At 40.1% G+C, this 19031-nt stretch overlaps 1 protein-coding gene across 9 annotated transcripts in view; it reads left to right on the top strand.

Annotated features, from left to right (window-relative positions):
• Window positions 1–14498, top strand: part of CDK20 (cyclin dependent kinase 20) — a 41852-nt gene extending 27354 nt beyond the window's left edge. For 3 of the 9 annotated variants that reach the window (XR_009503993.1, XR_009503988.1, XR_009503994.1), the window contains 3 exons: window positions 5596–5795; window positions 11493–11534; window positions 12985–14496. The gene's annotated coding sequence lies outside the window, so the exon portion shown is untranslated. Of the gene's footprint in view, window positions 1–3300; window positions 5297–5595; window positions 5796–11492; window positions 11535–12984 lie in introns of those variants that run through there. The other 6 variants (XR_009503995.1, XR_009503996.1, XR_009503989.1 and 3 more) reach the window with 6 other exon arrangements.
• Window positions 14499–19031: the final 4533 nt, after the last annotated feature.

The following is a 19031-nucleotide window of genomic DNA, read 5'->3' as shown; positions in this document are numbered from 1 at the left end:
CCATTTACAAAACAGAAGCAGACTTAATAGATATCAAAAACAAACTTATGGTTACCTAAGGGGAAACATGGTGGGGAGGGATAAATCAGGAGCTTGGGACGAATACACACACTACTATATATAAGATAGATAACAAGGACCTACTGTATAGCACAGGGAACTCTACCCAATATTCTGTGATAACCTGTATGAGAAAAGAATGTAAAAAAGAATGAATATATGTATATGTGTAACTGAATCACTTTGCTGTACAGCTGAAACTAACACAATGTTGTAAATCAACTATACTCCATAAAAAAGAAAAAAAGATAACATGAACTAGAACCTGCAGGATAAACAGCTGACAATGTCAGTTGAGCCCCAGGGGATTTGGATATTGTAGTTAATAGACACAAACACTAGCACACCTGTGGCTGCCCTGCTCAAGGAGATAAATTTCAACAGAGAACTTAAAGCCGTGAAAAATGACATACAGATTTGGAAAAGAACCAAGTAGAAAGAAATTCTGGAGTAGCAAAACTGAATAACAAACGTTAGGACTCAGTGGATGAATTTAATAGCAGAGTGGACAGTTGAATCACACAAAAGTCTGGGGTGGGTAGGGGGAGCTTGTGGGCCACTGGCAGTGTTCTTAACTTCGGTGGTGACATGAATATTTACTTTGTAAAAATGTACTGAGCTCTTATGTTTATGTCTTGTGCAATTTTCTATGTGTATTATATACATCAATTAAGAAGTTAAGAGTATGAAAGAATTAGTGAACTGGAAGATAAAAGTAATTATCTACAATGGAATGGGGAGACGAGGAGTGGTAAATGTGGAAGAGAGGCTGAGAGATGGAGACCAGTGCTTCTCAGACTTGAATGGGATGTGACTCACCTATGGATCTTGTTTAAATGAAGATTCTGATTCAGTGGATCCCTGGGGATGCCTGAGATGCTGAGTTTTTAGAAGCTTCTTGAGGATATTGATGCTCTCAGGTCATAGACCACACTTTGAATGGCGAGGCCATAAAGGATCCATGAAAAAATTTTAGTATTTGTTTATTTTATATCCTAGGAGTAGGTGAGGCAGGGGCGCATAGGAAACATTTGAAGAGATGATGGTAGATATTTTCCAAAATAGACTAAGGACAGTAATCCATGGAATCAAGAAGGCCCCACAAACCCCAAGCAGGGTAAATAAAAATAAATCTGCATATAGACCCATCAGAGTGAACTGAGATAACTGAAGACTAAGAAAAATGTATGTAATAGCAGCGAGAGGAAGTAAAACGACCTTCGGTGTAATACTAATGAGACTTCTTCAGGCAGAGGGAAAATGATCACAGATGAAATGTCAGAGAAGCAGGAAAGATCGATGAGCAGCAACAGTGAGGAAATCCACCTCACCTTTGATGAGGAAATCTAAATATTGACTGTATAAAACAGCAACAACAATGCCTTGTGGACTTTAAACTATATGTAGAAATAAAATGCATGACTTTAGCATTTAGGTTAGGGGAGGTTTATGAGGAACTAAAAGGTCTAAGCTCCTTGAATTGTCAGAGAAGATTAAATGTACCAATTAGCAGTATACTTTATAAGGCAGGCTGCGAATAGTAATCTCTCGTCTAACTCCTAGAAGAATAGTATACAGCATATAGCTTCTAAATCATAAGAGGAAGATGAATGTGTTTTGTGGTTGCACCATAGGGGGCAGGATCAACCTGACCCAAAATGTGGCTTGGTTATTGTTGACTGGAAAAAAAATGCACAACCTAATAGTTGAGAGTTATGTTTTATTGGGTGGACTTTCTGAGGACTTCAGGCCCGGGACATGGCATCTCAGATGACATTGCAGAAACTGTTCCGAAGAGGCAAGGGTGGGGAGCCAGGATATATAGGAGATTCTCAACAAAAGACCAGGTAGTCAGAACATCAAAAGATTACTGTTAATAAAAGAAAACCAGATTTCTCAAGTTATGGAATTTAGCACTTTTCTATGTTGGGGAAGATGCAAGAGCCTGGGCTCACTGAAATCATTCCTTTGATATGCACCTTAAATATCTGGGGCCAGTATTCTGTGTATTCTCATCCTGAGTTTCCTCAGGGTACACTCGCAGAACCAGGGGGTGCGGCAGTGGCTGAGGGTTTGGCAGTGAGCAGCCCGTTTGTCTACATCCTGGGTTCCCTTAGGGCTCGCCCTCCGGTGGCTGTAATATGATGGCTTGATGGCTGCAACATCCTTTGTTTACTGATATGGCAGGCAACATTTTAGTTCTCATTATCAAGACTGATGATGCCACACATGCAGCGAGTGGGTGTGAAAAGGTCCATTTTTCACATAATGAGACTTGTTGGGAGAGCAGGGTGGGCTTCCAGGAGGCAGCTCTGGAAATGGCTTGAGGAAGCAGGGAGGAGTTACTGACTCTGGCTTTCCCTGTGGTTTGGGAGGTGGGGTTCTTACCCTGGGCCAGGGTTTACTGGTGTGAATTCTCTGCAGGTGCCCCTTTCTTATCAGCTTGCCCTGGGGTAAGAGAGGGGGGTGGTCCTTAAAGGCTATCAGCTGTCAAACATCAAAAATGGAGTAAGTTATTATGATGCATTTCTGATGTTTGATGACTGACAGGTGCATGTTTCATTTCCCCGAACCTGAACTTGAGTAAGTAGGCCATATGGTCCTCTGTGAGGCCTGCGTTCTAAATTGGCAGATGAAGGGAAGTTCTCTTGAATGACTTGCTCAAGAGCTTGGTGTTGTGTGTTTTTAAAGTGAAATGAGAGTCTTGGTCACTGTTGGTAATGTCTGGGTCTCCAAAGGGGATAGGAGTGCCTGCTATGTGCAGACATGTGTGACTATCATTTATATTTGGGGTGTTTGGGGGGCAAGAGGTCCTGAGATCTTCCTCCCAAATGGGAAAGCTTGGATGAGAATTTAGTTTCTGCATTGGCTGGCCACATGGCCATGCCACTGGCAATGGCCGAAGAGTGTAAACATGCTGGTTGTTTGCTGGGGCATCAAGGGCTAAGGTGACTGAGATGACAGCCTGAAGGTCAACCATTTGTGTGGACTGTTGTGTCTGTCCTTTATCGGGACACCCGGTAAGGTACGGGCCGCAGCAGTGCTCTGGTGGGCCGTGTGGCATGGGACAGTGGCAGTGCTCTCTATACCACGAGAGAATTCCCTTTCTTGTCTACTCAGAGGGTGGCCTGCTCTAGTGTCATTGCCTGTGGCAAGGGTCTGAGGACAACAGGAAGCTACTTCCTCCTGCACCAGATGGCCAGGCCTGCCTTCATCCTGAAGATGTCATTTCTGTCTTAGCAAGGAGACTCCAGTGGCTGTGCGGAGCCTGCAGGATGCTACCTCCACGTCCCAAGGCATAATACGTACCTGGGAACAGAGAGTCACCTGTGATCTGAACCTGAACCTGTGATCACCTCTGTCACCACTAGGGCCCAGATGTAGCCCTCAGCTTTCACTTTGATGGTGTGCTGTGCGGGGCTGAGGTCGGTAGGTTTTGTATCAGAAGCACTGATTTTCTTGAGGTTGCCCTGTCGGAGGATGGGGCAGGATCAACCCCCTACACAAAATTTGGCTCAGATTTGGAGACTGCTGACTTTACACATGCACCAGTGGGGTACGGAAAAGGGTATCCCCCCAAAATTCAGGTCTACCCAGAGCCTCAGAATGTGACCTTCTTTGGAAACGGTGCTGCTGCGATGTATGTATGTATTTATTTATTTAACATCTTTGTTGGAGTATAATTGCTTTACAATGGTGTGTTAGTTTCTGCTTTATAACAAAGTGAATCAGCTGTACATGTACATATATCCCCATATCTCCTCCCTCTTGCATCTCCCTGCCACCCTCCCTATTCTGCGATGTATTTAGTTAAGGATCTCAAGATGCAATCATCCTGGATTTAGTCTGGGCCCTTAATCTAACGGTATCTTGCTAAGAAAAGGAGAGGGCACAGAGACACACACAGAGAAGCCATGTGCAGATGCCGCAGACATTGGAGTGTGCTGTTACACGCCAAGGAAAGCCCTAGAACCTTCAGAGGAAGCAGAGCCCTGCTGGTACCTTGACTTTGGGCCTCTAGCCTCCAGAACTGTGAGGGAGTAAATTTTTGTTTTTTTAAGCCACCCTGTTTTGTTACTTCAGCCCTAGGAAATTAATACAAGACTCATCTAAAACAGAACACTTAAGGAGGATGGAATTAAAAGGATGGGAAAAGGCGTTGGAGATGCCAACCAGAAGCAAGCTCACACAGCTGGTAATGTTAGACGAGAAGACCGGAAGATCAAAGTGTTTACTAGATCTTAGGGATCATTTCAAAATAATAATTTGATCAGCCTCCCAGAAAGATACAGCGAGGCTAATTTTGAATGCACTTTAAAGTATGGCCTAAAATATATATGGAACAAAAATGTGTGGAATTTCAAGGAGAAATGGTTAAAGTTACAAGCATCACGAGAAATTTCTGTTACCTGGCTAAAGAGAGATGATCTGGGCGGGCCCACTTTAATTCCATGAGTGCTTCAAAGGCAGAGTTTTCTCTGACTGGTCACAGAAGAGGAAGTCAGAGACTCACGGGTGCGGGGGCCTCCCGTGCTGGCTGCCAGGCTGTCGGTGGGCCTGAGGACAAGAATAGTCTCTGCCACCAGCCAGCAGGCAGGGAAACCTTAGTTCTGTAGCCACAGTGTCCTGGACTGCCAACGACCTGAATGGGGCCCCAGTGAGAACCCAGCACCTTGACGCCTTGGCTTAGCTTTGTGTGACTTCGTCTCACGGGTTATTGGGAAGATGATCTACATATAGGTCTGTGGCTCATTTCAAGTTAAATTATATTTGTGTGCATGGTCAGCGTCAGGGTTCATTTTTATTTACAAATGGGTATCCAGAATTTGTAGGAAAGACCATCCTTTCTTCATCAAATTATATCATCACCTTCGTTTGTCAAAATATCAAATGACTGTATGTGTTATATGTGTTATATGTTGAACATGTGGGTCAGTCTCCACTGATCTGTTTGTCTGTCCTCATGACAGTAACACAGGGTCTTGTTTCCCACAGATTACAGTTAAGTCGTGACCTCCAGCATTTTCTTTTTTGGAAAATATATCCATTTCCATAAAATTTGTCAAGTCAGCTTGGAAATTTCTACAAAACTGCTTACTGGGATTTTGATTACTTTGAATCTATAGATTGATTTGGGGATAACTGACATCTTAATGTTTAGTCTTCTAAGCCATGAACATGGCATATATGACCCCATTTATATAGGCCTTCATTTATTTCTCTCAACAAAGCTTTGTAGATTTAAGTGAACAGGGCTTGCACATATTTTGTTAAAATTATTCGTAAGTATTTTTATACTATTTAAATGTTATTTTAAAATTGGATTTTCCAATATTTTCATTGCTAGTATACAGCATATATAGAAATACATAAATAATTGTATGATCAAGCCACCCAAGATGGCTCTTCTCTTGCTCGCTGTACAACCCCTGCCCAACCAGTCCTCCTTCATCTACACGCTACTCACATCACCAACCTTCCCTCCTAATACATACTTGCCCCCCGGCCCCAGCTAGTGATTGTTCTAATCTTTAGATCAGAGCATCTCCACCGTGATAGCTTATCAAAGGGACGGTGAGGGACGTGCCCCTCTGCTTGTTTCCCTGGTAACCGATGAGCCAACCTGATGTCAATTCCCCCTATAACCGGTGACCTCCCCGAGCCCTGGGAGCAAAGACTACTACCATGTCCTGCCCGCTGTCTGCCGCACACCGTGGAGTGTTGCTCCAGGACAGGTAAGCTCCTCCATCCATTAAACCATTGATGTCTATGTCGCTGACTCCAGGCTCTTTCTTCGGTGTCGAGGCTGGGCAAGTGCAGGGCTTGCAGGCCTGTAGGGTGCAACGCAACAGTAATACATAGGGGAATGTATAGTTTTGTATTTACAGAAAAATTTCTGTGCATACTATATGTAGCATACATAGAAATCATTTGTGTATAAATATAAATAGAAATGCATTCGATTTTTGTATATTGACCCATATTCAACTGCCTTGCTAAATTTACATATTAATTCTTTTTTTCTGTGTGTGTGTGTGTTTTGAGCACTTAGAGTAAATCTAATTTCTTGTTTTTTTAAACATCTTTATTGGAGCATAATTACAAGGTGTTAGTTTCTGCTGTATAACAAAGTGAATCAGCTATATGTATACATATATCCCCATTTCCCCTCCCTCTTGCATCTCCCTCCCACCCTCCCCATCCCACCGCTCTAGGTGGTCACAAAGCACCGAGCTGATCTCCCCGTGTGATCCAGCTGCTTCCCACTAGCTATCTGTTTTACATTAGGTAGTGTATATATGTCCATGCCACTCTCTCACTTCGTCCCAGCTTACCCTTCCCCCTCCCCATGTCCTCAAGTCCATTCTCTACATCTGCGTCTTTATTCCTGTCCTGCCCCTAGGTTCTTCAGAACCTTTTTTTTTTTTTTTTTTTAGATTCCATATATATGTATTACCATATAGTATTTGTTTTTCTCTTTCTGACTTCATTCTGTATGACAGACTCTAGGTCCATCCACCTCACTACAAATAACTCAGTTTTGTTTCTTTTTATGGCTGAGTAATATTCCATTGTATATATGTGCCACATCTTCTTTATCCATTCATCTGTTGATGGACACTTAGGTTGCTTCCATGTCCTGGCTATTGTAAATAAAGCTGCAATGAACATTGTGGTACATGACTCTTGTTGAATTATGGTTTTCTCAGGGTATATGCCCAGTAGTGGGATTGCTGGGTCGTATGGTAGTTCTATTTTAGTTTTTTAAGGAACCTTCATACTGTTCTCCATAGTGGCTGTATCAATTTACATTCCCACCAACAGTGCAAGAGTGTTCCCTTTTCTCCACGCTCTCTCCAGCATTTATTGTTTGTAGACTTTTTGATGATGGCCATTGTGACCAGTGTGAGATGATATCTCATTGCAGTTTTGATTTGCATTTCTCTAATAATTAATGATGTTGAGCATTCTTTCATGTGTTTGTTGGCAATCTGTGTATCTTCTTTGGAGAAATGTCTATTTAGGTCTTCTGACCATTCTTGGATTTGGTTGTTTGTTTTTTTGATATTGAGCTGCATGAGCTGCTTGTAAATTTTGGAGATTAATCAATCCTTTGTCAGTTGCTTCATTTGAAAATATTTTCTCCCATTCTGAGGGTTGTCTTTTCATCTTGTTTATGGCTTCCTTTGCTGTGCAAAAGCTTTTAAGTTTCATTAGGTCCCATTTGTTTATTTTTGGTTTTATTTCCATTTCTCTAGGAGGTGGGTCAAAAAGGATCTTGCGGTGATATATGTCATGGAGTGTTCTGCCTATGTTTTCCTCTAAGAGTTTCATAATATCTGGCCTTACATTTAGGTCTTTAATCCATTTTGAGTTTATTTTCATGTATGGTGTTAGGGAGTGTTCTAATTTCATTCTTTTACATGTAGCTGTCCAGTTTTCACAGCACCACTTATTGAAGAGGCTGTCTTTCCTCCACTGTATATTCTTGCCTCCTTTATCAAAGATAAGGTGACCATATGTGCGTGGGTTTATCTCTGGGCTTTCTATCCTGTTCCATTGATCTATATTTCTGTTTTTGTGCCAGTACCATACTGTCTTGATTACTGTAGCTTTGTAGTATAGTCTGAAGTCAGGGAGCCTGATTCCTCCAGCTCCGTTTTTCTTTCTCAAGATTGCTTTGGCTATTCAGGGTCTTTTGTGTTTCCATATGAATTGTGAGATTTTTTTTGTTCTAGTTCTGTGAAAAATGACAGTGGTAGTTTGATAGGGATTGCATTGACTCTGTAGATTGCTTTGGGTAGTAGAGTCATTTTCACAATGTTGATTCTTCCAGTCCAAGAACATGATATATCTAAAGTAATATAATTATATATATATATATGTATTATATATATAATATATTAGAGTTAGATATATTTATAAATATATTATATATTATAATTATGTTATTTATATAATAAATATAAAATAAATACATTTATATTATAATTATATATTTATAAATATATATTATATAATATATATTTTTTATATATATAAAAATATATATACTTTGTGGTATAAAATTGGTTAAATCAGTCAGAAAATAACTACCCATAAGGAATAGATTTATAATTGAACTACATTAAAATGTAAAAGTTCTGTACATTAAAACACTATTTAAAAGTTGAAAGATAAAGTAATGAGTGTCAGAGAATATTTTCTAAAGATATAAACAATAAAGGATTAAAATGTATATAGATATATATGTTTTTAAATTTAAACATATAATTTTAAATCTCTGATTCAATAGGAAGGCAGGCAACGTATAGAAAATAGGTGGTGCTTCATAATAGAGAAAATAAAAATGGCCATAAAGATATGAAAATTTACTTAAAAATCATTATTATTCAAGGAAGTGCATATTAAACTATGGTGAGATACCACTCTATCCCCTCAGACTGGCAAACATTAAAAACCTTTAGAGTTATGAGTGTTGTTGAGGATATGTCACAACAAGAACTCATTCAGCACTGGAGGCAGTGCATATTAATCCGTCCCTTTGGAAAACAAGTTGTTATTAAATGGTAAAGTGGTGATATTCCTATCACCACCCCTAGGAATATATAACTTTGAGAAGCTCATGCGCACATGAACCATGACAGTATGAACAAGATTGTTCATAAAAGCAAGCATAGTAGTCCCAAATTAGAAATAACCCAAGTATTCATAAATAGTAAAATGGATAAATATGCTGCAGTAGAGTCATACAATGGAAATATTCTACAGAAATGCAAGTAAACAAACTAGAGCTCCATACAACAACATTGATGAATCTTACAAAAGGTTGAACAGAAGAAGGCATAAAAAAGTAAATCTATGATTCCATAGATTCCATTTATATGCAACTCAGAAATAAGCAAAACTAACTTGTATTGTTTAGAGATGTAAACATAGGAGATAAAATCATAAAGCAAAGCAGAGACATGATCACTATGACAATCAAGATTGTGATTGCACATAAACTGGAGCAAGAGGGTTTTGATCACGAAAGAACACTCATATTCTTTTTGGGGACCTGCAATTTTTAATTTCTTAAGCTGGGTAGTAATTACATTAGTGTTTGCTTTATAATACTTTGTTAAATTGTACATCTATGTTTTGTTTGCTTTTGCACATACATTGTGTTTAACAATAAAAAATTTTAAATTATATATTACTTAGATGTTGTAAAAAGATTTACCACAAAATTCAACAGTTTAAGTAGGCAAATACTTATTATCTCACATATTTTCTGAAGGCCAGGCCTTTGTGAGTATCTTAGCCGGGTGGCCTTGGGGTCAAGCCATAGGCCAGGGCTGTAGTCATATGGCTTGACTGGGGCCGGAGGATCCACTTCCATGAAAGTTCACACACATGTCTGTTGGTTGGGGGCCTCAGCTCCTTACCATGTGGGCCACTTCACAGGGCTGCATGAGTTTCCTTACCACATGACAGCTGACTTCCTCCAGAGTGAAAGTCAAGTGATTCAAGAGAGAAAGAGAAGAGGGCAATGCCTTTCATAACCTACTATCAGAAGTCAAACACTGTCACTTTGCCACATTCTATTCATTAAAAGGAAGTCATTAAAGTCCAGTCCATGATGAAGATAGAGGAATTAAACTCCATCTCTTCAAGGGAATGGTATCAGAGTATTTGTGGACATATTTTAAATCACCATAAATTTTATCAGAAGTCTACTATAAACAAATTCAATGTAGAGTACCTATATTAGGAAAAGTATTTGCAACATATAGGAAAGCAAAATGACTTAATCTATTATAAATGAGGATAAGAACTCAATATACACACTGAAAAAAGACATGAAAAAATTCTAATGAGCATATAAGAGGAAAAATATAAACATTGCTAGTGAAAATGAAAATCTGAGTTTTTACAGCTTTTCTGGAAGAAATGTCACATATATTGTATATTAGTGTGGAGACTTAAACCACTTAATATACGAAGAATTTATTTCTTTAAAAGGGAATAAAGACACAGACCTACTAGAGAATGGACTTGAGGATACGGGGAGGGGGGAGGGTAAGCTGGGACAAAGTGAGAGAGTGGCATGGACATATATACACTACCAAACGTAAAATAGATAGCTAGTGGGAAGCAGCCGCATAGCACAGGGAGATCAGCTCGGTGCTTTGTGACCACCTAGAGGGGTGGGATAGGGAAGGTTGGAGGGAGGGAGATGCCAGAGGGAAGAGATATGGGGACATATATATATGTATAACTGATTCACTTTGTTATAAAGCAGAAACTAACACACCACTGTAAAGCAATTATACTCCAATAAAGATGTTTAAAAAAAAAAAAGGGACCAATATGTATAAAATATGTATGGAGATGTTTATTTTACATTATTTGTAGAAGAAAAAAGCTGAAACAAATTGAATGACCAATAAGTACGGAAATGTTTGAATACATTATGACACATCCATGATGTGAAAACACTTTTTAAACTTTCTATTGACAAATAGTGTACATACAGAAAAGTGCAATATTGCATGCATAAAGCCCAAAGAAATATCACTATCTGGTCATACTCATGATATCAGCATTCTAATCAAGAAAGAGAACAATGCCAGGACCCCCAAAGCCCTCTCAGCTTCCTTGTAGTCTCAAACTTCTCTGAGTAACCACTATCCTGACATCTGAGAACATAGATTAATGTTGCTTTTTTTGGTACTTTGCATGCGTGAAATCATATAGTATGTTATGTGGTATATTATATAGTTGACGCTTGAACAGCACTGCTTTGAACTGTGGGTTCACTTATATGTGGCTGATTTTCCATAGTAAATAGTATAGTACTACACAGTCAGTGGTTGGTTGAATCTGCAGATGCAGAGGAACCAGGGATATGGAGAGTTGACTATAAGTTACACATGGGTTAACTCCTATGTTGTTCAAGGGTCAACTGTAGTTTTATTTTCCTTTGTATTGTGTTTGTCAGATTCATCCATACTACATGTAGTTATAGGTAATTGATTCTCATTGCTGCATAGTACTTTATTGTGTCTCAACTTATTTATCCACACCAGTTTTAACAGGTATTTAGTTTCCAGCTTGGGACTATTATGATTAGTGCTATGAATATTCTAGTACATGTCTTTTGGTAAATAAATGTGCATATTTCTGATAGATATATACCTAGGAGCAGAATTGCTGGGTCATAGGATATGCATGTGTTTGGCTTTGGTAGACTCTGCCAAACAGTATTCCAAAGTGGTTGGACCAATTTATGCTCCCAGTAAGAGTGTATGAGATTTGCTGTTGTTCCACATTCATACCAACACTTGCTTATTCCATGTTTTAGATTTCAGCTTTTGGATGTGTGTCATGAAGTGGTTCTCATATATTTTCTTCTAGAAGCCTAATTGTTTTTTCTTCACATTTAGGTATGCAATCCATATGGAATTTATTTTTATGTATGGTATGGGGTAAGTGTCAGGTCACATTTATTTTTTCATATGGATATTCAATTGACCCAGCACCACTTATTGAAAAGATCCATCTTTACCATGCTATTTTGATGATGATAGCTTTTTAGTATAGTTTGAAATCAGGGACCATGATACCTCCAACTTTGTTTTCTTTATCAAGGTTGTTTTGACTATTTGGGTCTTTTGTGTAGAAAGATACACTGTGTTCATGAATTGGAAGAATTAATATTGGTAAAAATGACCATACTACCCAAGGCAATCTGCAGATTCATTGCAATCCCTTTCAAAATACCAACAGCATTTTTCACAGAACTGCAATAAATTATTCTAAAATGTGTATGAAGACACAGAATAATCAAAACAATCTTGACAAAGAAGAACAAAGCTGGAGGTATCATGCTCCCTGATCTTAAACTATACTACAAAGCTACAGTCATCAAAACAGTATGGTACTGGCACAAATAGACACATAATCGTTATAACAGAATAGAGAGCCCAGAATTAAACCCACACTTATATGGGCAATTCCTCTATGCCAAACTGGACAGCTCCATGAAAAAAGAATCAAACTGGAGTACTTTCTCACACCATAAGAAAACAACCAAACAAACCAAAAACTCAAAATGGATTAAAGCCTTAACGTAAGACAAAACATCTAGAAAAACATAGTCAGTACACTCTTTGACATTGGTCTTAGCAATATTTTTGGATATGTGTCTTCAGGCAAGGGAAACAAAAGCAAAAATAAACAAACAAACAAACAAAAGCTTTTGTATAGCAAAGGAAACTTTTAACAACTCATATAACCCAAAAGAACTCATATAACCCAATACCAATTGAAAAATTATGCAGAACCTTAATATCTTAAAAAGATAAAATTTATTCTGGTAGAGAAAAGAATGCGGAACTCTAGCCACTCTAACTCCTTAGTTAAAAAATGAGATTTATTTGCAGGATAAGAATGATTCTGCTATTAAAAATAATAATAGCAATAGCAAGTTTGAAAACTTTCACGTGGACCTATTCAGGTGCTTCATTGGCATTTAAGGCCTTCTAAGTATCTGTACTAGCCTCCTTCAGGTCAGCCTGTGTTGCTGGGAAACTGCTTTTCTCACTACTCTCTGGACAAAACTCTGGGTCTAGTTGCCATTATTCCGTGGAGTGTTTTTAGATCCCACCCGTTGTTAAACACACACGCATGCACGCATGCACGCGGCCAACGTCTCGCCTGCGGGCTTTCTCCCTTTTCTCTGATTCCCAGGGGTACTTACTGTCTAGATCCTCATTTCCACATTTGGTCACATCCAGTCCTGGGAGACCTGACTGCTTTGTGTCTCTTTTTTATACTTCACGCTCACAGTGCTAGGCCCATAACAGTAAATTTTGAATAACGCTGATAAGTTGGAAGTACTTGGCCTTTATTCATCTAATCTCAATTTTTTGTAAGGTCCTTACGAAAACCGCACTGTCTATGAGACTTTGGACATTGGCTGGCAACTGCTCCGAATCTTCCCCAAAGAAATGCTGAAGAGAATCCCTCAGAGCACCTTGAGCGAATTCTACCCTCGAGACTCTGCAAAGCATTAGCTGCTACTTCATCGCTGGCTCGATGCTCTTGTGAAATACTGGTTCTGTTTTCTTTATTCCTTTTGCACTCCCCCATCCCCACCTTTGTGTTGGAGTTTACTGTGTTACCCTGTAATTAAAAACAAAGAATAGGTAACATATTGTGCCAGTGTTGCAATGTTTTAAACTGCTAACAGACTTTAAAATATCCCCTGTTCTGAAAACCTGGAACTGCAATGCTTTGTTTAACGTAGCTGAGGGTTGGAGGTGAAGTTTTCTTACTGATGTGTGTATTTGTACATAGTGGTGTAGTTAGCTGCCTAGTGTCCTCATTATTTGGGTCTCTCAGACCTTCCCTGTCCACCCCCTCCAGAGTATCACTATCTGAAGTTATAATGCTTTGATCTCCAAACTAGGGACAAGATAGGGTCTGAAAGACGCTTCCTCTCCGAGCCGAGACGCTTTTCTGAGCACTTGTGTTTAGATTTTGGTGGGCATCTGGGTCTGCTCTAAGCAGATGGCTTTTCCTGTCCACCTGCTGTTTCCTATTTAATGAATAGGTTAGAAAAGGAGTTTCCTTTTCCTCTTTGGTGCGGATAAGTTTCAACTCCTGTGTCTTACTGTTCTCCCTCCCTCTGAGTAACACAGAATCATGCAGCTTTTGCCCAACTGGCATTGATCTGATAGTAGTGAGATGCCCTGTCTTGATGATCCCTTACTGGGTTTCCATGCAGAGGAATCATAATGAAAATAATTAATAGAATTGTTGGTTGGAAAGAGTTGGGATACAATTTTTTAAGAAAGAAAAAACCTATATCGGTTGTACATTCGGACATGCTAACAGTGGTTTTAAGTTTCTAAAGTGTTGACCGGATGCTAAAGGCAAGGTGGGGAAGAGAAAGCTCTTCTGTGTATGGAATCTTTTTTATATATATAATCTATGGATATTTTAAACTCTGTTAGATAGCAGCCTTTGGAAAATCCCCTATTTGGTCCTGCTTTCTGACCTATCTGCCTTTTCAGGGTAATCTTGTGGCACAAGTGATAGCATTTAAAAGCTTTAGTCTTTTAATTCCTCCTCCTTCCTGCTGCGAGCCCTGAGCTGTCTTCTATGCACTTCTGACATGTCTACTGTTTGGTCTCTCTGTGTTCTTTGTTACTTGGGTGCAATAGCAACTTCTCTGTGCATTCCATCTTTCTTTCAAGTTGTGGAAAGTTCTTCACTTTTCTTCTCTGAGGGTGTAGGGGGTGGGGGGAGTCAGCATGATTATATTTTAATGTAGAAAATGTGACCTGGATATAAAATGAAAATAAATATTAAATTAAATGGAAGTTACCTAAAGTGACTCTGTATCTTCTAATCAGAAAAGCAATAGCAACAAGCAAATGTATAATAATGCACCTCTCTTTGATTGACAGTTTTGAACATCATAACCAGTATTGTGATCCAGCCCCTTGATTCACAATATTATGAACCATGTCCCCTTTACAGGGACATGGCCCATGTTCTGCACCCTCTGCCTTTTAGGCTGCCCTTTCAAGCTCTTTTCAGTAATACCTCTTCCAACATGATCCAAGGTTGAGAGTTGCTAGGGTGTGGGGTTGTTTGTTTATTTGTTTGTTTTGCAGATCGTTAGTGGCTGTAAGTTCTCTGAAACTTGAAGTTTTGATTCAGGGTCCACTTAGCATTTTCGAGAGTTACTAAGGTGTTTTATAGCATTCTTTGTTTCAGACATTCTCAGGACCTCTAGAGCCTGTCTGCCATGAATGAAAGAGGGTAATAAATAGAAAATGAAATACATACTGAAGCAAGCCAAAACTTGCTTCAAATGAAATCTGAAGTAGATGGTCCAGTATATAAAGGAAACATACTTGTTAAAGCACAGGGATGTGGCATCACGGTGGTCTCCCATTTCCTTCCCCTCTTCAACTCAGAGTGACATTTAGGAGATGTAGAGGAAGAGGCTCAGTCATAGCAAGAGTAGGTAGACCTGTGTTCTGATTCTGGTGCTGCCACTAACTGTATGGTCTTGCTTAGTCATTTAACAGATTTGTGTTCCTTTTAGGGTTATTATAAGGACTAGAGATTTTGCTTTTTATATCGCTTTTTAACTTATGTAAAAAAAAAACAGTTTGTTGTATTGGCATGTGTCTATTTCTGTATTCTCTATCCTATTCATTGAACTATGTATCTATCCTTCCACCAATACCACACTGTCTTACTTATTGCTTTACAGTAGGTCTTAATATCCTCTAACTATATTCTGCTTTCTCAAAATTATTATTTTACTTATTCTGGTTCCTTTGCCTTTACCTTTTGTTCATACATTTTAGAATAAGCTTGTCCATGTTGACAAAAAAATTCTGTTGGAAGTTGACCTTTTATTATGTTGAGTCTTCCAATTCATGAATGCGATATGCCTCTCCATTGATTTAGGTCTTGTTTGGTTGTATCATACAGATCCTCTATTAAAATATTTATAATCAAATATTTCATGTTTTGGAAGCATTGTGTATGGCATTGTGGGGTTTTTTGTTGTTTTTTTTGTTTTTTTTTAATTTTTCTTTTTTTATTTTTGTCTGTGTTGGGTCTTCGTTTCTGTGCGAAGGCTTTCTCTAGTTGTGGCGAGTGGGGGCCACTCTTCATCGCAGTGCGCGAGCCTCTCACTGTCGCGGCCTTTCTTGTTGCAGAGCACAGGCTCCAGACGCGCAGGCTCAGTAGTTGTGGCTCACGGGCCTAGTCGCTCCACGGCATGTGGGTTCTTCCCAGACCAGGGCTCGAACCCGTGTCCCCTGCATTGGCAGGCAGATTCTCAACCACTGCGCCACCAGGGAAGCCCCGGCATTGTGTTTTTAGTTTTGATTTCCAGTTGTTCATTGTTAATATTTGGAAATATGACTAATGTTTTTGTGTTGATCTTGTATCCTGAGACTTTGTTAAAGTAATTGCCACTTATTAATTGCTTCTTAGAGATTTCTTGGGATTTTCTATGCAGATAGTCATGCTATCCATGAGTACGGACAGTAATATTTCTTCCTTTCTAATCTGTGTGTCTTTCTTTCTTTTTCTTGCCATGCTGCACTGGCTAGTACCTACAGTACTAAGTTGAAAAGGAGAGATGAAAGAGGACATTCTGGCCTTCTTTTGAATTTAGGAGGAAAACATTCATTCTCTCACCATTAAGTATGATGTTCACTGTCGGTTTTTTGTAGATATTCTTTACTGGGTTGAAGTAGAGCCCTTCTATTCCTGAGAGTTTCTGACATGAATGTGTGTTGAAGTTCATCAAATGCTTTTTCTTCATTAATTAATGTGGCCATGTAGATCTTCTTCTTCAATCTATTAATATGGCAAATTACGCTGATGATTTTTGAATAGTAAACCAAGCTTGCGTTCCAAGAATAGACTCCATTTGATCAGAGTGTATTGTTATTTGCTTCCTTCTTCATGTGTTGATTTTATTGTGCAATTTTTTTCCCTTTTCCATGTGTGAAAGCTTAGATTATTGATCTGAGACCTTCCCTCTTTTCTATTATAAGCACTTAGTGCCATTCGTTTCCCTCTTAATAATGTTTTATCTGGATCCTTCCACATTTTATGTGTTGTATTTTCATTTTCACTCAGTTCTATTTATCTTAAAATTTTTCCTTGAAATTCCTCTTTAACCATGGATTATTTAGAAGTGTGCATCTTAATTTCCAAATGTTTGGAGGCATTCTACTTCTTGTTCTCATTTTTATACAATTTAAAGCTTAGACTGTGGACACAGTGGAATAAAATGCAATTGTGCTTGTTTAGTTATTTTATAGAGGTTCTTCAAATATCACTGGAGTGAAGTTTTCAAATATTAGTTTTACATAGTAGTTCTCAGTCTTTTGCACTTGTAACCATAAGAGAGTTCCCTAAAAATATGTAACCCTGGCTGCTGGAGCCATGTTTATCAGGGGCAGTTCACAGTCACAGGAATAGTGGGGAGTTTGTGGGTCCCCACTGCACACTTTTTTCTGGGCCAGCACACAAGGATCCAGTAGGGATCCAGGGTCCAGGAGAGGGACCCAAACTTTGGGCTCTGGTGTTTATATTGCAGAATCAGGGAAGCCCAGGTCCCATGTGGGCAGGAACTAGGACCAGCACTGGGACACACAGGACCCAGGTCCAGTCCCTCTCCATGGAACGAGCAGTCAGGCTGAGGGAGGCCCAGCCTCTCTCCTGCTGGTCAGGGCTGAGCCAAGCTGCGGTTGCAGCTGTATTGCTCAGTAGGCCCATGGCTGAGTCACCAGCTAAGACAGCCGTAAGTCCTGGCTATGGGTAGTGTCCATGAAGTCTTGAGGAAGGCCGGCCTTCCTCCTGCAGGGAGGCAGTCTTGAACAAGTTAGCCCTGCCCTGTCACTACTTCAACAACCAAAATTTTCATTACTCCCTCTTGCTCCCCAACCCCACTCAGATAAAAGCATAGTTTCTCATGGGGTGGCCAACCTTTTATTTTTCAAACATTATCAACATCATTTCATACAAGAAAGGACATTCGAACCCCAATTAACTAAGAAGCACATATTGTAGAATAAGCCCGTTTGCCCTAAAACAAGACCCTTAGCTATTTCCATGGACCATCCTTGATTTCTCCATTCTGCTGCTGAGTTGTGCAAAGTTGGTGCTCAAGAACTCCTTGGATGATGGTGTGCTATCAACAGCTGCTGTGAAAGCAAGAAGCTGGCACCCTCGGTGGCTAGATGGGCAGAGGAGTTGAGGAGACAGTAGGTGATGGCTCTGTGCTGTCAGTGAGGGCTGTCCTCTGCCCGCACCCCTTTTAATCCCTTTGTATCCCTACCACCTGAGGAATGAAGGCAGTGATGAGTTATTGGCAGAATTGCCCTGTCTGATAAGAGGGTCACCTGCAAGCCAGAGGGCCCAAATCCTCCCTGGAACACATCACTCCCTACCCACCACTTAACAATTCCCTTCAAACAAAGGTGCAAATTTGTAATAGCTGTACCGTTAAGATATGCCGTCTGTGATTCGGACAACTGTGACTCCTTGCCCTCTTCTTGGAGAAACATGACATTTTGTAGGGAGAACCCAGGCCAGGTGGCCAAAGTCTCTGTCAAGTCTGTTTCTTCAGCCAATACTTTGATTCAAGTTGAGGGTGGTGGAGATGAGTGGGCCTTCACCATGACAGCCTTTCCCTGGTATCACTGGCCAAGGTTCCCTTTGGTGAACATTACATACAAAAGCTTGCCCAGCACATGCCTCGCTCTCAGCCGAGCCGTGGCCATGCTGCTCCTGGTATTAGGCACCTCCTTTGCACACTCTGTGGATGGTGCTCATTTCCTTGATTCTGTGAATGGGGCATTTGTTAAACTATTATTTCTTGAGGCCTGTAAACTATTATTTCTTGATGTCTGTGCAAGTTTCAATTCTGCAATTTCTATTTCATTCTTCTTACGGATTGAAAAACACTAGTGAAATTCCTCATCTTACAATCTCTGCTCCTTAACATTAACCGTAGTCTTCTTAAAGTCCTTGGTCTTGCTCTCTCAAAGGCTCCCTGGGGCTTGATTCCAGTGGGCTGGTGAGGTGGACACCACTGAGCTTGACAACATGCCATACTCCACCCAAGCCTGGAGATCTCCGGTGTCTGGGGGAAAAGGCAGGGGCCGTGAGACAGGAGACAAGAATGGAGGTAAATTCAGGGGTAAAGCCCAGGGAACAGTCCACATGTCAGTTGCAGGTCAGCTATGTGCCCTGTGTCCGAGAAGACTCCCCTCAGTGTGGGATGACCAGCTGCTCTCAGAGAGAGCGAGGCTCCTGGGCCCGGCTTCTCATGTGATACTGGGGCAGATCCTATGCACAGAGGCTGTGGCCTGCAGGGGGCGTGCATCAGCACCTCGAGGGGCCAAAGGGGGCCATGGGCAACCTCTCCCAGGAGA

Source organism: Balaenoptera ricei, chromosome 6, assembly GCF_028023285.1.
Source record: "Balaenoptera ricei isolate mBalRic1 chromosome 6, mBalRic1.hap2, whole genome shotgun sequence".
NCBI classification, from domain to species: domain Eukaryota; kingdom Metazoa; phylum Chordata; class Mammalia; order Artiodactyla; family Balaenopteridae; genus Balaenoptera; species Balaenoptera ricei.
This window is presented reverse-complemented; position numbering and strand designations above follow the sequence as displayed.